Source organism: Bidens hawaiensis, unplaced genomic scaffold (assembly GCF_021521415.1).
Source record: "Bidens hawaiensis isolate Kalapana, Puna unplaced genomic scaffold, B.hawaiensis_p1.1 tig00003115_1, whole genome shotgun sequence".
Lineage (NCBI taxonomy): Eukaryota > Viridiplantae > Streptophyta > Magnoliopsida > Asterales > Asteraceae > Bidens > Bidens hawaiensis.
The window spans coordinates 366,832-388,472 of record NW_027491167.1 but is presented as its reverse complement, the minus strand read 5'-3'; the positions used below and the strand labels follow the sequence as shown (position 1 = coordinate 388,472).

The following is a 21,641-nucleotide window of genomic DNA, read 5'->3' as shown; positions in this document are numbered from 1 at the left end:
ATAATGAAAATGACCGATATTGTATATACTCGCCGCCTCAACGTCGGGAGTGAGGACCCGGGTTTTGCCAACGTTACCGACTGACGCCATCTCACCTGTTCACCTTGATTTTTTATATTCTTTTAGTACGGTATCGTAACGAACGTAACCGAAACCGATCGAATTCACTTCGACTCACTTCCTCAACGCCAGGGACCAGCCACATGGCGCTCAGCCATTGGACCATTTTATTTGTTTTTTTCTTATGTTTTAGTTTTGGTACTATAACGAATATAACAAAAAATGACTGATATTGTGTATACTCGCCGCCTCAACATCGGGAGTGACAAGACTCGGGTTTTGCTAATGTCCGGGTTTTATCGTCCGACGCCACCTCACATGTTCACCTTGAATTTTTTTTATATTTTTTTAGTTCCGGTATTACATGTAAAATGAAATTAAATACCTTATTCAATTGTCACATCATTTCAAAGATGTCTTGAGATTTGATGAAGATTTAAAGCGAATTGTGTTGATAACATGAGAAAAGCCTAATTATTGTTGGATATTTTAGTATAAGTGGATTGACTTTTCGAACAATTTTCATAATATACATTCAAAAAGTCAGGAGGTATGGGGTGCAATCTTGTTTTAGTGTATTATGATGTTAGGGGTGAAACCCATAACGAACGGGGTTCCATGGGGCAACGCCCATGGTAGAGGGTCCAATGGGCGATATCCCCTGGCAAGGTTCAAAGGGAAGCGCTATTGACTGAGGTCAAGCTAACATAAGTCAAAATAATGTTTAAATTTAATGAATTTGAAATTTGAAGAAACACTAAGTGACCCGGTACAGATTATAGATAATCTGGGGGTTAAGTAATGTTTCCCACGGATGAGGTCTAACTGAGAAGGCTGTTCTTCAGGAGACCTGCAAAACAAACACCGTAAGCTCGTCACTGAGAAGGGGGGAGTTCCTCCTTGTGACCACCCTCCGGCGTGAGAATCAGACTAGGTTGCTCTGAATATAAGTGTATATTAAGAGATTGCTAGATAACTGGATATCAGATGATCTTACCATTCCAAGATATTGGAGTATTTATAGCCGAAGGTAGGTTTCCAAGAAGGTACAGCCGGCTGAATAGTATTCCTGTTCAACCAACAGTGGACTATGCACAGGCCATACTGGTTGGTGGGTAGGTTACGGCCAACAGTAACAAAGTCGGCTGCACTATTCCACCAACTGTAGTTTATGCACGTCCCACTTACTGTGGATTGTACGCAGGCCATGCTGGTTGGTGAATAGGTTACGGCCAACAGTAACACTATTCCACCAACTGTAGGCCGCGCATGCTCCTCAGTAAGGGTTGGTGAGTAGGCAGCGGCTAATAGTGACAAACAGTACTAGAGGGTGCTCCTCCTCGCCCTGTTGTCGATGAGCTGTCACCCTGTGATTGGCTCATGGGCTGTTCTGGTCAGATCGTCTGTCCTGTCCATACCTTGGTAGGCATGGTACAAAAGATCTTTCAGAATCAGACTGGCTCATTTAGGCGGGATTGTTCCCGCCTTGCTCATTTCTTCATGTGACTACTGAAGTAGCTAGTGTCTTGTGCGTGTAGCCCTGCTGTCTGCGGGTAGCCTTCCCTGATGGCTTGTATCCGCAACTGCGGGAACAGGCGGGGTACTTCACCATTGGGAGGCTTTCCCTGCGTGTTCAGCTTGTGTACTGCGCGTAAGATCCTATGAGCATGGTGGGTCCTGCGGGAGCAGATGGCCTTTGCGCAGACGTCCCTGTTCAAGGTGAGTCTTGCGGGACCAACTGATCTCTGCTGGGACCTACCTCTTCAAGTCCCCCCAGTCCAATGTTCTTCTCATGAATGTTTAATAAAGTGAGGTGAACTTTTGGACTAATGTCACTTGCAAAGGGGTTTTGAAAAGGGGTTTCTAGTTTTAAGGTTCTCCGTGGGGATTCTTCCCGCGGGTTTCCTAATGTCACTTGCAAAAATTCCCGATTTTTTTGCTTGATCTTTGGGTATGATGCGGGTAGGTATGTAACTTTCTCGCAAGTCAGGAGCGTTGAGTCTCACTTGTGTGGATTCTCCTTGAGGTTTTAGTGGTTTTGAACATAGTGATCAATTATGTTTAAACCACCAATTCCATCCTGGAGCCTCAAACAATGTATTTCTCGACGTTCCCGCTCTGCGGGGATGTTTTTTTCCGTTTCCACAAGCATTGCCCAGAAGATCCTTCCTGGTTTCAATTCCCTGCCGGGCGCTAGGTATGTTAAGGGTTTTGCCTTAACACTGTACCCGCGCTCGTCTTACGGTTACTTTACTTTCAAGGTACTCCTGGCGTCAATTCCCTGCGGGTGCTAGATACGTGAAGGGTTTTGCCTTAACACTGTATCCGCACCCGTCTTATAGTTACTTTGTTGCCGGGGTATTCTTGGCTTCAATTCCCTGCGGGTGGTAGGTATGTGGAAGGTTTTGCCTTAACACTGTACCCGCATCCGTCTTATGGTTACTTGGTTGCCAAGGTAAGGGGTATTTTCCCGCTTACCTTTGAATCTTTTTGAATTTTGAATTTTGAAATTCGAAAGGTTGGTGAGGATAAGAACAGTCCAAACATCTGAAACGTCGTGTGACGGTTTCTTCTGACTGTGTCAGGACGTGCAGGAAGTTATGGTGACGTGACAGAACATGGTTATTCCAGTCGCTTTTTCAGGCGCGTGGGCATGATTTTTCGGGCGCGTGGCCGCGAAATTACTGGCACACGTCCTTTCAGCAGCTGTTGCCAGCTTGCTTTTTGCCACGTGTCATAGTTTTATTGCACCCTTGATTTCTCTCTCATCCGCATTAAATTCACCGCATTAATTGCGATTACTATATAAAGGGGGAGAGGGTTATTTGCAATTCACACTTTTCACTCTTCTTCTTCTTAGTGATTTCCGGCAAATACTCCCCTTTTTCAGGCAAGCATTTTCCCGAAATCACTCTTCTTTCTGCAATAATGTCCTCTCGTGATGCTGAAGCTATAGCTGACGACAGGGGTACTGCTGGTGAGTGCCAGTGTGCTCTGCCCGGCGATCAGTACCGGTATGTTGTCAGGAAGTTCATGCTCGATCATCTCGAGCCTGAGTTTCCTGAATCCCACCAGACCGTGTACGATGCCCCCAGTGGCAAGATCGGGGTTTATGCTGCATTTTTTGTCTATGGGAATCTTAGATTCCCATTGACAAAATTTGTTTACCGTGTCCTTGAGAGGCACGGTGTCCATTTGACCGAGCTGCACCCCATGGCGATCGCCAAGATTCGCCATTTTGAGTGGGTGTGCCGGATTTTGGGCATCGATCCCCATGTGGACCGCCTGATGACCTTCTATACCTGGAGGTGCATCCAAGGGTGGTACACCCTGACGACCCGTATTAAGGGTCTGAAGATATGCGACACCGAGCGCAGTCTTCGCGCGTGGAAGCAGGAATTCTTCTACATTTCTGCCCGCGCCATCCCCCTTGCCATGAAGTTTAAAAATGGCCAAGCGATACCGAGCCTTCACGCCCCCAACTACCAGGAGGCGGAATGGTTTTCGAAGATATCCCGGATCCAATCTCCGGTTTACCGGTTTGCGGAGTCCGGGATGGTCATGTTAGGGATGAGCCGGGTGTGGAAAGATGCATCTCTGGTTCCCATCCTCCTCGAATACGGTTTGAACTCTATTCCCTATGGTATGTCTTGTTTTTCTTTTTTGATACAAGTTTGTCTTCTAACTGTTTCTTTTTTTTTTCAGAGGGAAATGATTTGGAGTCGCTTCTGTTTCCGCGGGAAGCCGACGGTCCCGCGCGGATGGGTACTCGTGCTTTGGACGAGGGCGAGTTGCCCATCCTGGAGCTAACAGCGGATCGGTTTGTGGAGGTCTATCCGCTGGGCCACGAGATCCTGAGCCAACGGCGGCCAGGTAAGGCGATATTCCTTCCTCAACCCCTTAATGCTGTACCCGCTGTTGGAATTCTTGACCTGTCTTCTTCTGAGGAATCCTCAGATGCTCCTCCATTGGTGCGGAAGAAGAAAGCTGCTGCCGGCGGGAAAGGGAAGGAGAAGGCCTCCACGGCTGGTCCGGTGGTTCTATCTGACTCGGAGTCAGATAGTGAAGAGGTGGCGGGGAAGCCCGGTGGTGAGGAGACCACTGTTCCGGAGGCTGCGACCGTTACCGCCGGAGAACCAACGAAGACGACGGTGACCGGGACCAAGAGGCCGGCTCCATCGGGTTCCTCCCCGCCCGTCCGTACGTTCAGGGTCAAGAAAACCCGTAAGTACAATCATAATGTCTTTGCAGATTTATTACTTCTTAAATTTAACATTCTTTGTGCAGGCGTGTATGTTGACGCATTCCGGGGTGAAGCGCAGGGGGGTACTTCCCCGCCAATGACGGTAGGCTCGGTCAGCCTTCCTGAGGCGTCGACCCAGGCGCCTGCGTCTGCATCCGTTGGTCCAGTTGCTCATTCATTTGGGCCAACTGTTCCGGTCGAGATGACGTCACCGCCGGCCGTGAGTGCGATTTTTACAGCATCCTTCACGGAGCCGGCGGTTACTGCTGCTGCTGATGAGGCGGCGACCGCGGCGGCGACCCCAACGGCGACCACGGCGGCTGCCACCATGCCCGCGCCACCGGCACCAATGGCCGGACCATCAGGTACGCGCAGGGCTTCCCGCCGATCTTTGCCACCTTCCCGTCTGCCTGACCTGTTGGATGGATTTCCTTTAGGTTCAGGTGATGGGTTTGGCGGTTATCGGCCTGTCATTGACCCTACAGGTGCGTAGGGTTCCTTTCTTTTTCCCTTATGTTTTTTATCATCTTTTCCTTACTGCCTTTGTTTCTTTTGCAGTGACGGATTCCAATGAAGTGTATGTTCCGCGATGGAACATACGCCGAGGAACAACCCTTCGCACACCTGTGGAGTGCGTGGACTGGGTTCGCCACGCTGCTCCCCCGGGTGCGTTGGGGGAAGCCATGGTTAGCTACCAGGAGGGTAGGCTAACCAATGAGCTTCGGGTTCTCCAGGCCCGGATGCAGCCGCGCGTCGAGCTGCTTTGTCGTGAAAACGACAAGTTGAAAGCAGCTCGCGCCAAGGACGTATCTGAGGCGCGTGCTCTTCGGGAGGAGAACCAACAGCTGGCGGCAGCTGCCGCCGACAAGGAGAAGGCCTTCAAGGCCCTCGAGGTTGAAGTTCAGGCGCGACTCGAGGCCCGCTCCAAGGCTGCCCAAGCTGTGAATGAACAGCTTCGGCTGGCCAGGGAGACTGCGCGAAACGCAACCGAGAGGGCTGCCCAGGCTGAAGCCGTTGCTGAGCCTCTGCGTGTGGAGAATGAGGAGCTGAAAGGCAAATTAGAGGCTCTCCAACGCGCTCATGATGCCTTGGCAATGGAAGATGCCAGGAAACTCCAGGAAATCCTGGACCAGAGGGGGGTGCTTGACCAGACCCAGCGGAAGCTTAAGGGCGTCGAAGAGGCTGCCGCAAAGGAAGTTTTACTTGCCAACCTTAACAAGAGCGAAGCCGAACGCGCCCATAACGAAGCTCAAGCTGCCCTCCAATGGCTTCTTCGAGAAGCGTTGCCTCAGGTATGTTTAACTTTGTCTTCACGCTTTTCTTTTGTAAGAAAAGGTTCTAACACTTGTATATTTTTTTTTTTTGTAGGTTGTGCGTCGGGTCTTTTCAGAGACCTCTTACGATGATGCTATGACCGCAGCCCTCAACGCTTCTCATGAGGATGGGGAAAAGGCCGGCTTCCTGCTTGGTCTAGGGTTTGTTGAGAAAGGCGTCCCGCCTTCCAACTTCCCTTTGTTCGATGTGGATACCGAAGCCATTTATGACCAAGCATTGAACCAATACGCCGCCTTCCCGCATCCAGTGGTGGAAAAGGTGGACGAAGTAGCTGTTGCTGATGATGGGTTAGCTGTTCTCAAAGCGTTCCTCGAACCACCCCGTTCTTCTGACGGAGCGGGTCCAAGTGGAAGCGGCCCTGAAGCTTGATCCTGAAGATCCCTTTCCATTGCTAAGATAGACTTGTATAGATTTACTCTTTCAGGCGGGTAGTAACCCGGCCATTCTTGTAATATATCATTGAAATATAAATCTTTTTGCGGATAAGATTGTTATTTCCTTCTTTGGATTCCTTGCTTTATAAACTCATAACTTGCATACTTAGTTTTAGCAATTTTCCAAGTGTTTTAGAATAAGTTAACCTGTTGAACGTGGTTGATGATGGGTTAAAGTTTCGCTTCCTCCTTCGTGATTGTGCGGGTAGAACCGTCACTTGCACTTGGTAGGATGGCTAAATTTTAACTGTCATCTGACCTGCGTGTAGGTTTTCCTCATTTTTCCTCGAAATTTCTAAGTATTTAGGATAAGTTAACCTTTGAACGTGGTTGATAGTGGGTTAAAGTTTTGCTTCCTCTTTCGTGATTGTGCGGGTTGAACCGTCACTTGCACTTGGTAGGATGGCTAAACTTTACCCATACCTGACCTGCGTGTAGGTTTTCCTTATCCTTATTTCTAAGTATTATATATATATATATATATATATATATATATATTTTTTTTTTTTTTTTTTAGGATAACCTTTGAACGTGGTAGATGATAGTTTGAAGTTTTGCTTCCTTATTTGTGATTGTGCGGATAAGACCGTCACTTGCACTTACAAAGATGGCTAAACTTTACTTACATCATACCTGCGTGTAGGTTTCCCCTATTTTTAACGTTGTGTTTATGCGGGTTTTGCCGCCTTCCACACGCAATGACTTACTTCTCCTCATTTATGCGGTAAATACCGGCACCAGTGGGGAGTTCATAAGGATAAAGGTAAACACATTATGAAAGGAGAATCATTTCCATTAGAAGTGGCTCTTGGCCTTTTCTTTACAAGTTTTGGAATTGATCTACATATAACATTTGCGTAATTGAGCTCCATTCCATGTTCTTGGGATGGGAGTGCCATCGAGCCTTTCGAGCCGGTATGCGCCCTTTCCCAGAACCTGTTTGATAACGTATGGCCCTTCCCAGATCGGGGCCAACTTTCCTGGGCGTTCTTGGTTCGAAGCCTCGTTGTTACGCAGTATGTAGTCTCCTTCCTTGAAGTTGCAGAGTTTTACCCGCGTGTTGTAGTACTTTTGCATTTGTCGTTTGTAGTTCTCTTCACGCACTGCGGCTAAGTCTCTGCGTTCCTCGGTTAGCATAAGATCCAACCGTCTTTCCGCATCATTGTCTTCTGGCTGACTCAAGACCCTTGGTGAGGGTAGACCAATTTCGACCGGGACCATGGCTTCAGTGCCATAAGTGAGGCTGAACGGGGTTTCTCCCGTACTGGCCTTCTTCAACGTTCTGTTTGCCCAAAGGACGTGCGGAAGCTCGTCCACCCAGCCGGATCTGTGTTTCAAGAGTCTTTTCTTTATGCCTTCAACGATGCTTTTATTTGCTCTTTCCACCTCACCATTTCCTTGCGGGTGTGCCACTGAGGTAAAGGTGTGGGTGATTTGAAGTTCTTTTAGCCATTGTTGTAGCTTTTTGTCAGCAAAGTTGGTGCCGTTATCGCTCACCAAATTCTGTGGAAGTCCAAAACGACAAATTATAAATTCCCAAATAAATTTTTTGATATGCTTTGCGGTTGTTTGGGCTAAAGGTTTTGCTTCTATCCACTTGGTGAAGTAGTCGATGGCTACCACTAGGAACTGAACATTTCCTGCTGCTGTAGGAAATGGGCCTGTCACATCGATGGCCCACTTCTGAAATGGCCATGAAGAAGTGACTGGAACCAGTTCGTTTTTCGGGCGATGCGTGTTAGGTGCGTAAAGCTGGCAAGACCTGCATTTTCTGATGTATGCCAGTGCATCCGTATGCATCCCCGGCCAAAAGTATCCCGCGTTGTTTAGCTTGGCTACAACAGCGCGGGGACCTGCGTGTACCCCACAGATGCCTTCGTGTACTTCCCTTAGGAGGTAGTTGGCATCTTGGTTGTCCACGCATCTCAAGAGTGGGCCAAGAAAGTTATGTCTGTAAAGGATGTCATTGACGAGTTGATAATTCAGTGCTTTACAGTGTAGTTTTCTTGCCTGTGTTTTTGACTCTGGTAGTATTCCAGCTGCAAGGTAATTTATTATTGGTGTCATCCACGTTTCTGTACTGGTTTGGATGACACAAATTTCCTTGTGCGGGACTGATGGCGCTTCGAGGAGTTCAATGCGGATGTCCTTTCCCAGGTGGGTGAAAGCTAGTGATGCAAGCTTGCTTAACGCATCCGCAGATTTGTTTTCGCTGCGCTTGACATGTATGACTTTACAATTACTAAAATCACGCATAAGGGTTTTTGCCTGGGCGAGGTACAGGGCCATGGTGTCGTTCACAGCCGTGTATGTTCCATTTATTTGGTTGGCCACCAGCATGGAATCCACATGGGCTTCCAAGTTTTTCACTCCCATCTTACGCGCAATTCTCAAACCGGCCAAGAATGCTTCATATTCGGCTTCGTTATTCGTACTTGGAAAGTCCAGCCGAATAGCGTAAGTATATTCTTGGCCCGCTGGGTTGGTTAATTTTAACCCTGCGCCTGAACCCTCGTTACTGGCTGCTCCATCAGTATAGAGTCGCCAGACATCATTGACGTCCTGTGCTGGGGAGGGTTGAGCCTCCTCCTGGCACTCTTTCTCCCGCGAAGCGGGGACTTCTGCAATAAAATCGGCCAGGACCTGGCCTTTTATGGCTGGTCTTGGCTTGTACTTAATTGCATATTCTCCCAATTCAATTGCCCATTTGGCTAGACGTCCCGATAATTCGGGTTTGCCTAGAACGTTTGAGAGTTTGAAGTTGGTGAGAATGGTGATTGGGTGGCCCTGGAAATATCGTCTTAACCTGCGTGAAGCATGTATAAGTGCTAAGACTAATTTTTCGAGGGTAGAGTACCGGGTTTCTACGTCTGTTAGTACACGGCTAACATAATAGATTGGCATCTGGACGCCCTTTCGTTCTACTAGCAGGACTGCCCCGGTTGCTCTATCTGTTGCGGAAAGGTATAGGATTAACTCCTCTCCCGCTTGTGGTGCTGTAAGTGTTGGGAGTTCGATCAGGCGTGACCGAATCTCCTGAAAAGCTGCTTCCGCTTCTGGTGTCCAGCGGAAGTGCGTTTTCTTCAAGCAGTTTCTCAATGTTGACACGAAAGGAAACGACTTATCTGCATGGTTTGCCAAGAAGCGATTAAGTGCGACTAGTCGTCCATTCAGTGTCTGAGCCTGTTTGATGGTGGTAGGTGATTCCATTTTAACAATGGCTTCAACCTTTTCAGGTTTCGCTCTAAAGCCATCTTTAGTAACAATGACTCCCAAGAACTTCCCTTCTTCCATCCCAAATGAACACTTGCTCGGGTTGAGCTTCATGTTTATCTTTCGGAGCGTGTTGAAAGTTTCTTCAATGTCTTTCAACATCGCCTCAGGCTCGAGGCTTTTGATGACCAAATCATCCATATAGACTTCCAAGTTTCTCCCGATTTGGGCATGAAACTCTTTGTCCATTAGTCGTTGGTACGTGGACCCTGCATTCTTAAGTCCGAATGGCATCATTTTATAACAAAATGTACCATCGGGCGTCCGAAATGCGGTTTTGTCCTGGTCATCAATGGCCATGTGGATTTGGTGGTACCCCTTATACGCATCCAAGAAGCATTTAAGGCGGAATGGTGCCAACGAATCCACTTTGAGATCAATTTCTGGTAACGGATAACAATCTTTGGGGCATGCTTTGTTCAAATCTTTGAAATCTATGCACATTGTTTGTCATTCTTCGGTACCATTACGGGATTTGCAACCCATGTTTGATATCTACTAACGCGTACGATGCCTGCGTCAAGGAGTTCCTTGACTTGGGTTCTACACGCGTTAGTTTGCTCAGGCCCCATCACTCTGCGCTTTTGTACGATCGGCGTAACAGCCGGATCGCATTTGAGTTTATGCTCTGCCTTACTTCGGGGTACACCAGTCATGTCAGCTGGTGCCCACGCAAAGATGTCAGCGTTTTTCTGCAGTAAGCGTTTGAGTAAGGTGCGGGTGGGATCAACGATTGTAGGTCCGATGGTAACGGCCTGGTCGGGGTATTTGCCATTGAAGGCCCATTTTTCTGGTTCAGTGATGGTTGGTTTAGCCTTTTTCGGTTTGGGTTTAGATGAAACAGATGCAATGCATACCTGGGGAATGCCAGAGATCATTGCTACACCCTCAGCTGTTGGCCATCCCATCATGCCATGGACTGAAGATACCACGGCGTTGAATCTTGCCATCCCGTCTCTTCCGAATAGGATGTCGTACGTATGATGTGGCTTTTTCATTACGACAAAATCCACGTCTTCTGTGCGTGAATGATTCCCATCAGTAAGAGTAACGGGGAAAGATAGGATACCCAGGGGTGTTTCTGTACTTCCGTCAAACCCTTCCATTGAAGCGTAGACCGTTTCCAAGCGTTCTTTGTCTTCATCATCCAGCTTATCAAAGAACTGTCTGTACATCACTGTCGACGAAGCGCCGTTGTCAGCAAGAGTGCGTGAAGTGATGTAGTGCCCCAGCTGGCTTCTGATGACGATGGGGCCTTCTTTGCTGGGGCCTCCTGGCACTCTCGGGAAGCGCACCTCAGCTTCTTTCCACGCGCATGGTTCTGCCACCCGTCTTTTTCTTCCTCTGACCTTGCCATGAACCATGTTGATGCTGATATCGACGGGCTTTCGTCCGTTACCTCTGTACCGGTTGTCATTCCTTCCTCCCTTCCTGATCGATGCCACAAGATGTGCAAGCCTTCCGTCCTTGACAAATGTCTCAATAATATCCTTCAAGGATGTGCACTCTTCAGTACCATGACCCTTTGTCCCGTGGAAATCACAGGATTTGCTTTGATCCGCATTAGGTTTCTGCCGGATCAATGGGGCTTTAGGCCATGGTAATTTTTCCGTGGCAAATATCTCCGTGACGCTCTTCGTGAGTGGCGTCCACCGGTGTTTTCGGTTTGAAGGGTGTGTGTTGTCCCTTCCGCCAACAAGAGGGCGAGAGCTGGATGAGGTGTCAAAGTTTACCCTTGACTGCCAAATACCTAGCCTCCTCTTTTTGTTTTGCCGGGCGATCCGGACATTGTTCTCTCTGGTCCTCTGCGTGTAGAGGTGTGTACTCTGGGGAAGATCTCTTCCCAGTTGCTTTTCCGTCTCGGCAAAGCGCTTTGCCGCCGTCATGATGGCATCCCAAGTTGATGGCATGCCATCCTTACCCGTCAATGTGCGGATAAGTTCTGGGTATTCGGCGCCTTGGATGAAGGCGGCGCGAACCAGATCTTCACTTATGTTGCCGAGACTAAGCTTTTTGGAGTTGAAGCGAGTGATGAAGTCTAGTAGAGATTCATCCTCCTCTCTCACGCAGTTAAGGATCGTCCACTGCTCTTCAGTGTACTTCCTCTGTTGGCTGAAATGCTGGCTGAACTTGTTCTGAAAGTCCGCCCAGTCATATATGTGGTGGATCGGTAAACGATCGAACCATGCCCTGGCCGTTCCGACCAGAGTCATCTGGAACATGTAGCACCACGTGGGTTCCGTCCAGTTGCTGACGGTAGCCCCCGCAATGAACCTGTTCAAATGGTCGTCTGGGTCGGATAGACCATCGTAAGTGCCAATGTTGGACATTTGTTTGGCACTTCTCGGGGCGATTGCTTCCGCAATGTCCCTTGCGAACTTTGACTTCCCTGCATTTGTAGCAGTTGGTCTAAAGGTTTTGGAAAAGTCACGCGGGTTTCTCTCCACGATTGGTTTAAAGGCTTCCCCAAAATTCCTTTTTGGTTGGACGTCCGTTTCCTTACGCTTCCCTTTTGCCTTATGGCGAGGGTTCGCGTCGGTGTCGGACTCCAACTCGTCGTCTGAGTACTCGCAGTCACTGCTCATATTGAGGTGTTGGCGAGTACTGGCGAATTCGTCAGCCTGTTGAACTGAACGCAAGCGTTCGTCCAATTCGGCTTGGAATTCTCTTTGCCGTGCTTCGGCCCATGCCTTCACTTGATCTAGTGTTTGGCGAGGAACCTTCGTTCGTTTTTCCAGTTGGGTATCGGAGAACCCCAATGGAATATTTACTCCACTTGCCCCGGCTTGGGTAGTCGGGGTAGTGTTCGTAAGGATTGTATAACCGCCGGTGTTTCCCCCAGTTGCTGGGGTTGTTACCGGGGTTTCTTGGTCGGTTACTGGCCTTTGAACCGGAGTAACGTTAACTATTTCTTCAGAAATTGTGAAAAAACTAAAGTAGTTCTAGCTTTTATACACGGATGGCGCCAATGAAGAAACACTAAGTGACCCGGTACAGATTATAGATAATCTGGGGGTTAAGTAATGTTTCCCACGGATGAGGTCTAACTGAGAAGGCTGTTCTTCAGGAGACCTGCAAAACAAACACCGTAAGCTCGTCACTGAGAAGGGGGGGAGTTCCTCCTTGTGACCACCCTCCGGCGTGAGAATCAGACTAGGTTGCTCTGAATATAAGTGTATATTAAGAGATTGCTAGATAACTGGATATCAGATGATCTTACCATTCCAAGATATTGGAGTATTTATAGCCGAAGGTAGGTTTCCAAGAAGGTACAACCGGCTGAATAGTATTCCTGTTCAACCAACAGTGGACTATGCACAGGCCATACTGGTTGGTGGGTAGGTTACGGCCAACAGTAACAAAGTCGGCTGCACTATTCCACCAACTGTAGTTTATGCACGTCCCACTTACTGTGGATTGTACGCAGGCCATGCTGGTTGGTGAATAGGTTACGGCCAACAGTAACACTATTCCACCAACTGTAGGCCGCGCATGCTCCTCAGTAAGGGTTGGTGAGTAGGCAGCGGCTAATAGTGACAAACAGTACTAGAGGGTGCTCCTCCTCTCCCTGTTGTCGATGAGCTGTCACCCTGTGATTGGCTCATGGGCTGTTCTGGTCAGATCGTCTGTCCTGTCCATACCTTGGTAGGCATGGTACAAAAGATCTTTCAGAATCAGACTGGCTCATTTAGGCGGGATTGTTCCCGCCTTGCTCATTTCTTCATGTGACTACTGAAGTAGCTAGTGTCTTGTGCGTGTAGCCCTGCTGTCTGCGGGTAGCCTTCCCTGATGGCTTGTATCCGCAACTGCGGGAACAGGCGGGGTACTTCACCATTGGGAGGCTTTCCCTGCGTGTTCAGCTTGTGTACTGCGCGTAAGATCCTATGAGCATGGTGGGTCCTGCGGGAGCAGATGGCCTTTGCGCAGACGTCCCTGTTCAAGGTGAGTCTTACGGGACCAACTGATCTCTGCTGGGACCTACCTCTTCAAAATTCAAAATAGTAATCACCAAAGGCAATTACCAAACTCTAATATAGAAATCTCCTTCACTTGGTCGAACGCTCTCATTTTGATCTTAAAAGTCACTTTCATAATCTCATCTGAGTTTTATACAATTAATATATTTAAAGAACCATTAAATACTTTAAATCCGAAAGTTCAAACGACTCTAAAATAATTCAGATTATCCATTCCGAAATTCCTCAACAACAATGTATATCATAAGAGATGGAGGTTTATGCACGTCAAATAAAATCAAAACACGTGAATGAAAGTAAATTAAAGGTTCCGTTACTAATAATCTTTTATAACAATAGCATACAAATTTCATAATCATTAGTTTTCTAAATATAGCATCATGTAATACCAACTTTTATATATATATATTCATTTTAACCCGACCAACTTATATATGTGTGTATAAAATACAAAATTAATCATTAAATTTCCTAAACTCGTTCGTATATACAGAAGAATCAACTAGAATCTTATAACAAAATATGATTAATAAATCATTTGCCGGTAACCTCGTGTCACAAATTACATGATTATTAATTAACCGAAAATGACAGCCCACTGGCCACTAACCGACCCACCCCCTAAATATGTGAACGACTACTTCATTCAATTCACATTTACACGCCTTACAAAAACCAAACACACAAGCCATCTTTCCAACCATCACAATCCTTTTTATCAAATTCATCTTTCTTTCTTCATCTTCTTTACCCATTAATAATAATCTTGAAACCTGTCTCATGGGTTTTGTTGATTTGGCCCCAAATTATGACACGTTTAATTGCCCCAAATTGAAAGAAAGATTATAAAAATCAAGACTGAAATTAATTTTTATGTTCACAAATTAATATATATGTATATATTATGGTTTTCCAGGAAAATCATTCATTTTTTGGGCCGATTTGGAGCTTCGGCTGTGCGTGACGGATGGTGCAACCATATTAAAACACTCTTACGTAACTCGCAAATCTTGGTATCCAGATTTATGATTGGCCGTGGTCTTCTCATGTCAGATAGCAAAGACTGGCAACGCCAACGTAAAATCATTAGTCCGGCATTTTACACACAAAAACTCACGGTACGTGGTCGGTTCTGGTCAAATTAAGAAAGGGTCAACTAGTTCCGGTCATTACTTTGTGTCTTCTTTTCATTTCATTAAAACTAGTAGGGTGGGACGGTTTGAGAAGGTTTTTTAGCCAAACCTATTAACCATAACTGATATAGCGGTTAATAGATAATCATAACCATAACCGATCCGTCAAGGCGGTTACGGTTAATCATATTTGAATGGAAATTCAGAAGAACAATTATGAAACATTGGAATGAATGTGGTACACAATATCATCAATATTATTGGTCTAAATCCTAGTTGGTGTGGAGAATTTTTAATATGTAACGGCAATAAGTGTAAAAATATCCTATTCATGCACTAATTATAATTTCCAAACCCTTATTTCTCGATTACTAGTTTCGTAAATGGGGTGATTCGGTTATGGCGGGTTTGGAATTAACATCAACCAAAACCGATCCACATATGGCGGTTTTCAAAAATTTATTAAACTGACCCACTGGTTATATCAGTTATCGGTTCGGTTAGGACGGTTATGGTTTGGTTTGCGGTTATGACGGTTAATTTGCTCACCCCTAAAAACTAGTTTTAAACAGCTTCTCTATAACTTCCTAAACGTTCATAATTCAAGTCAAAATTTGATTTTTCTATCATATTTCGTTTTATATCTTCTTTTTCTTTTTTTTTCATTACCACTGTTAACTAGGGTAATTAAATTTTTAACACATTTTAAAACTGATAACATAATTGTTAAAATCAAAATATGATTTTTTGATCATATTTCCTTTAAAGTATTTCTTTTTATGACTACAACTGTATTAATTAGTTTTAAACACATTTTAAAACTTCGTAAACATAATTATTCAAGTCAAAATATGATTTTTCCATCTTATTTTCTGTTTTCTAATAAGTACAATTGTATTTTAGGGTTAATTAGTTTTAACCAGATTTTAAAACTTCGTAAACATATATAATTATTAAATTCAAAATATAATTTTTCTTCATGCGTAAACTCTCAAACTCCCTTTTCAACATTGCAAGTAGAGCCAATCTCACCAGATCCACCCCCAAATACCGTGTCTTCAATGCGCCCCACACCAGTTTTGGATCGGTGGTATTCCCCATTTGCATTACTATCTCCTCTCGTATAGTTTGAAATAAGAAGGCAATTGCTTGTTTTGACTTTGTTGCATCTGGTGCTGCACCCAATGTTCTCGGTTCGATCGTCTCCCATAACCCATATGCATCCATTATCACCTTAATTTTGATTGCCCACACCTGATAATTTCTCACGGTTAAAACTGGATACTGGTAAGTCATCGAACCACCTTCTTAACCCGTACCAATGCCATTCCTTTTTTTTTATGTTTTCTTTCTTTCTTTCGGTCTTCTGCTGTTAAAGCTTCGATCTTTCTTTCTTTCTCAGTCAAACTGTGGTCACCGGTTGTCTTCTTCGGTCTAAACTTTCTCGGTCTAGAGTTTAGTTGTCGGTTTCTTTTGCAGCCTTATCGGTCTTCTCGGTCTCGGCCTTATCGATCTATTTCCCACCAGAATTCACTTTCCCGTAGCGGTCTTCGATCTTTACTTCTCTTCAGGTGATTTACATGAAATCGTCTCCCCTTCTAGTTGAGCCCTAACCTAGGTGCTCTGATACCAAATGTTGGTTCATGCCCCAAGTTAACACACATAAACACACGCATATGTATGTAGTATGTGAATATATAATATGAATTGAGAAGATGATATTATTATTAGATTTATGAGTAATGACCTTGCAAAAAAAGATTTATGAGTAATGGGTGAGAGAATGCTGCAGGAAGTAACAGGCCGGCCAAAAAAGCTAATTAGGTAAAACTTGGGTTTTAGGCCCCTGAAATTTTGAGGCCTCGTTTTTAAATATAAAAAAAATTATTATTAAACATATAATATTATTCCTGCTTCAATCAATTTCACATTTCTGTGTTGTAGTGTGATGGTAACCGTCCCACCTTACGGCTCCTAGCGCCTGTGGTCGAGTCCCTGTTTAGAGAATTGTATTTTCTTGTTTAGTTTAATGACATTCTGCCTAGGTGGTGAAAAGGCCCCTTTAGGACTAAGAAAATAATAGTTTGTCCAATTTTATTATATTTCTTTTCTTGTGATGATTATCTTTTTATTCAACTCATGAAATATATTTTTTGTTTGCATTCTTTATTTAATTTTCTTTTCTGCATATGTATTATTCTTTTCTGCATATGTATTATAAACGAAATTATTTTACTTACACAATTGTGTACCAAAACAATTTTGTATCAAAATCACCGAATAAAACTTGGATTTTTTTTATCTGTAAATTACTATATTTTGCAGTTTGACACAAAAAGATAGGTTTGGATTATGTTTTATAGTTAACAGATTAAAATTTGTTAATTGGTCAGATACTTAAATAATTTCAAAGTTGTTAATCCAATAATGACAATGCAACATGCCTCCAAAAATTTCCTCAGCTTTAGGCCTCCTAAATGGTTGTGCCGTTAACGAGAAGTAAACACAAAAGGCACACTCTCATTCAATAAAGTAAGGCTATATATAGCCATCAAGTTCAACCAACTAAATATGAAAATAGCAACAACCTTCTGGTCAACTTAAAGAACCGGTACAGCCCACTATCCCACTTGCATACTCCCCTAACGTACACTTTTAAATGAATGGGTCAAACTCTATCAATTATGACTAGACTCAATTTAAATAAACAAAACATAAAACAATAAATAAATGTTTTAGTCTCCAGATTCCATCCATGCATATTACCTTATACCTCATGTGTGAACATAACTCTTGAAACTGAAGCTTATTTCATGCAAACAAAGACCTAAACCCATGACCCACTTTAACCAGTCAAGATTAAACCAACATGGTACAAATATATGTTTCTGTTCCTTTCATCATCTAACTCGTTGCATGTATATATATATATATATATATACTTAAAGGATTGTTATGCTGGTGAGGTGGTAGACAGCGCCTGACACCTTATAGCATCTATGCATTCAATAATAAAGGGAACGAAACAAGTCGAGTTTGACATTCAACAATGTATGGGAGACATATTGGAAGACGTCATAACTAGATTCGTTTTTCCTGCAGGCAGTAGTTATGAAAAAGGAAGTAAAATCATATCTTTGATAAGGCAAATACAGTCAGAAAGTGTCAGAGCTAACTATCGGTTGTTTTTACCAGCTGGCTTGTAAGAGATCACTTATACCTTTGTAATTTTATATATTCTTTCATTTTTTAAGAAATACCAAGTCATAAAACATTTTATTAATTTATGTTCTAGATTTCTACCAAAAGTGATCAAGACGTTAAGCACGAAAGTTGAGCAGTTGCTTATTGAGACAATAGAGAGCCGTGTGGAGATGAAGAAATCATCTGGTGTTTCGTATGGAAGCGATTTTCTTGATCTCTTGCTTAAAAACATGGAGAAGACCACAGGAATAGAATTGCAGGTAGTACTAGATGAGTGCAAGACCTTTCTGATTGTTGGTTATGAGACCACTTCTTTATTGTTCACTTGGGCAATCATGCTACTAGCCACCAACCCGCTTTGGCAAGATAGGGTCCGAGCTGAGGCTACATAAATCAGTAATGCAAAAGCAAACGGCAAACTCGAGTTCGATGATACTAAAAAGATGAGAGTGGTGTGTAATTTAGACTAATATATTGAATCATTAATTAATTACCTAAATCACATTGGCTTTGAAAGTTTTGTGGGTTTTCTCAAGTAACGCATCAATTGAATTATCAAAGACGGAGCAGTTTTTAAAGCGATTATATAATTTAACGCGATTATATATAAATTCTAACACTAACAATTTTTTATGTTAATTGATCACCTCGCTAATTATATTTATTGATGTAGTTGAACTCGGTTTTACAAGAGACCTTGAGGTTGTATCCCCCTGCAGCGGTGCTCCCGAGAACCCTGTTAAAAGATATAAAGCTGGAAGAAAAACTCATTATTCCCAAAGGGTTATCAATCTGGATCCCGATCGTCGCCTTACATCATGACAAAGATACATGGGGTGAAGACGCGGATGAATTTAATCCGAGCAGGTTTGAGCATCCACTAAAAGATAATATATCACAGAGTTACTTGCCATTTGCTACATGTCAACGTGCTTGTATTGGCTAAACCTTCACATTAATGGCAGCCAAACTAATCCTAGCCATGTTTGTTTGCAACTTCAAGTTCGAAATATCAGTATTGAATCATACTGATAAAATATCAGCCAAACTAAAAAGATGAGAGTGGTATGTAATTTAGACTAATATATTGAATCATTAAATAATTACCTAAATCACACTGGCTTTGAAAAGTTTTGTGAAATGGGAGATTTTTCTAAGCGGTTTTCTCACAATTACCGCATCAATTGAATTATCAAAGACGAAGCTGTTTTTAAAGCGATTATATAATTTAACGCGATTATATATAATTTCTAACACTTAACTATTTTTATGTTAATTGATCACCTGGCTAATTATATATTTTTTTGATGTAGTTGAACTCGGTTTTACAAGAGACCTTGAGGTTGTATCCCCCGGCAACAGTGCTCCCGAGAACCCTGTTAAAAGATATAAAGCTGGAAGAAAAACTCATTATTCCCAAAGGGTTATCAATCTGGATCCCGATCGTCGCCTTACATCATGACAAAGATACATGGGGTGAAGATGCGGATAAATTTAATCCGAGCAGGTTTGAGCATCCATCAGAAGATAATATATCAGAGTTACATGCCATTTGCTACAGGTCAACGTGCTTGTATTGGCCAAACCTTCACATTAATGGCAGCCAAACTAATCCTATCCATGTTTGTTTGCAACGTCAAGTTCGAAATATCAGAGGAGTACAAACATACACCTTCCAGCTTCATCACTTTAGGACCTGGGAATGATGTTCAAGTGATTTTGACTAGTAGAGTTATTAATTAGCAAAAAAGAGTCTTGTTGAGTAGCTGAGTAGGTCATTGTAAACGTACATGAATTGATCTTTTGGTGGTATTGGAGTATATTGACTGAGAATATCTGTTTAATTCTTTTGGTCATCGGGTTCATTCTAGTTATAATTTTCTGTGTTTTGCATTAATAAATCTTTAAATCAAACAATCAATAAACAATTTACCGTTCTACAATTTTCATGTCACTATTATTGGGGATAGGTTTTCGGTGTGTGTGGGTGGGTGGGGGGGGGGGGGGGGGCGACTCAACCATTTTAGAGGTCTAAAACAAAATATAAAAATAGGAGCCCTTTTCGAGTGGTAAAGAGATTAAATTAGTGAATTTATAAACTTTATTTTAAAATCTATTGAATGATTGCCGTGTTTTATATATGAAATTACAAAATTCTTAAATTTAATTTTGTTTTAGAAAAGGAATTTGATTTTGATAATGCAAATCAAAGAAATATATAAGCGAAAATTACCAAAATAAATATCTTTGACCAAATGTTTTCCAAAACAGACATGCCTATTTTAGCCTACATCCCTCTAATAATTGATTTTTTGACCAATAAACAATTGACACGTCAGCGAAGCCGGCTAAGCCTTAGCCGCCACTTTATGGGCACAAAATTTTATGAAAAGTAAACGGGACCCCACCTGTAGCCAATAAAAATTCGACACTTGTCAAATGTGGCTAAACTTAGCCCACGTCTATGGTTATTTAGCCGGCATCTTTGACTCTTAGCTGTCTTCGGGAACGTGTCTATTTACTTAGCCGACTCCGAATATTTCTTCTTAGCCGGCTCCAACTCGGCTTGTTGGCTAAGGCTTCACTTAGCCGTATTTTTTTTTTAATTTAGCCGTCTAATTTTAGCCGCAAAAATTGAATATTTTACCAAACTTGCCGGCTAAAATTTAGCCGGCTTCATTTAGCCGGTGTAAATTTAGCCTCCAAAATTAAATATTTTTTACCTATTCAATTTTTACGGCTAAATTAGAAGGCTAAAAGAAAAAAAAAGACGGCTAAGTGAACTTTAGCCTACAAGCCGAGTAAACGACGATGTTAACAAACATATTTAAAAAAAAAAAATAGGATCTTGGGTGATAAGAAAGTAAAAATGTTTGATAGGGTGAAAATGGTTTTATAAGATTGAGTGAAGATGGTTATATTTTTATAAAAATGGTTGGTGAATTCAATTTGGGTAGGTAAATGTATTTATTTCTAATGGCTAAAACATGTCAGCTAGGAGAAAAAATATTGACGGGTAGACGAAACCGGCTAAATAATTAATTGAGTAGGTAAAAATATTTAAATTTGGGGGCTAAATTTACACTAGCTAAGAAGACGGCTAAGTGAAGCCGGCTAAATATTTAAAAAGATTGATAAGGTTGGTAAAATATTCAATTTTGGCGGCGAAAATTAGACGGCTAAATGAAAAAAAAAGAAGACGACTAAGTGAAGCCTTAGCCTACAAGCCGATTTGGAGCCATGTAAGAAGAAATATTTGGAGCCGTCTAAGTAAATAGACACGTTTCCCAAAGCCGGCTAAAAGTGAAAGATGCTGGCTAAATAACCATAGATGTAGGCTAATTTTAGCCGCCTTTGACAAGTGTCAAATTTTTATTAGCTAAAGGTGGGTCTCGTTTACTTTTCATAAAATTATGTGCCTATATAGTGGCGGCTAAGGCTTAGCCGCCTTAGCCGGCTTCGCTGACGTGTCAATTGTTTATTGGTCAAAAAACCAATGATTGGAAAGATGTAGGCTAAAATAGGCATGTATGTTTTGGAAAATATTTGGTTAAAGATGTCTATTTTGGTAATTTCCATCTTTCTTTTATCTTTTATACTTAGGATAATGTAAGGCCTGTTACCGGTAGCCCTACTTTGGTGTTGGATTTACTCATAAACACAGTTCTAAATATCAGAGTTAATTAAAACATTCGCGGAATATAAAAACTTTCACTAAACATTTCATAATCAAACCATAACTTGTCTTAAAACAACATCTTGTCTTTCAGAATAAACAAAATATTAACTTAAACGTCTTGAGTCTTCCGATGCCAGCCTCTTATTCAATGCCACGTGTCCCCTCAAGCGAGCTGCCTCATTCTACTCACCTGCGTGCATACTAAAAGTCAGCTACGCTGAGTGAGTTCTAGTTAATCACGTATCGTATAATACATACACTTACCTTCAATCATGCATCCGAAGATACATAATAATTACTTTA

At 43.0% G+C, this 21,641-nt stretch overlaps 1 long non-coding RNA gene across 1 annotated transcript; it reads left to right on the top strand.

Annotated features, from left to right (window-relative positions):
• Nucleotides 1-18,042: 18,042 nt before the first annotated feature.
• Nucleotides 18,043-19,621, top strand: LOC143622247 (uncharacterized). The gene is made up of 3 exons (XR_013151663.1): nucleotides 18,043-18,111; nucleotides 18,333-18,674; nucleotides 19,314-19,621. It is a non-coding gene; the product is annotated as an uncharacterized LOC143622247 (long non-coding RNA).
• Nucleotides 19,622-21,641: the final 2,020 nt, after the last annotated feature.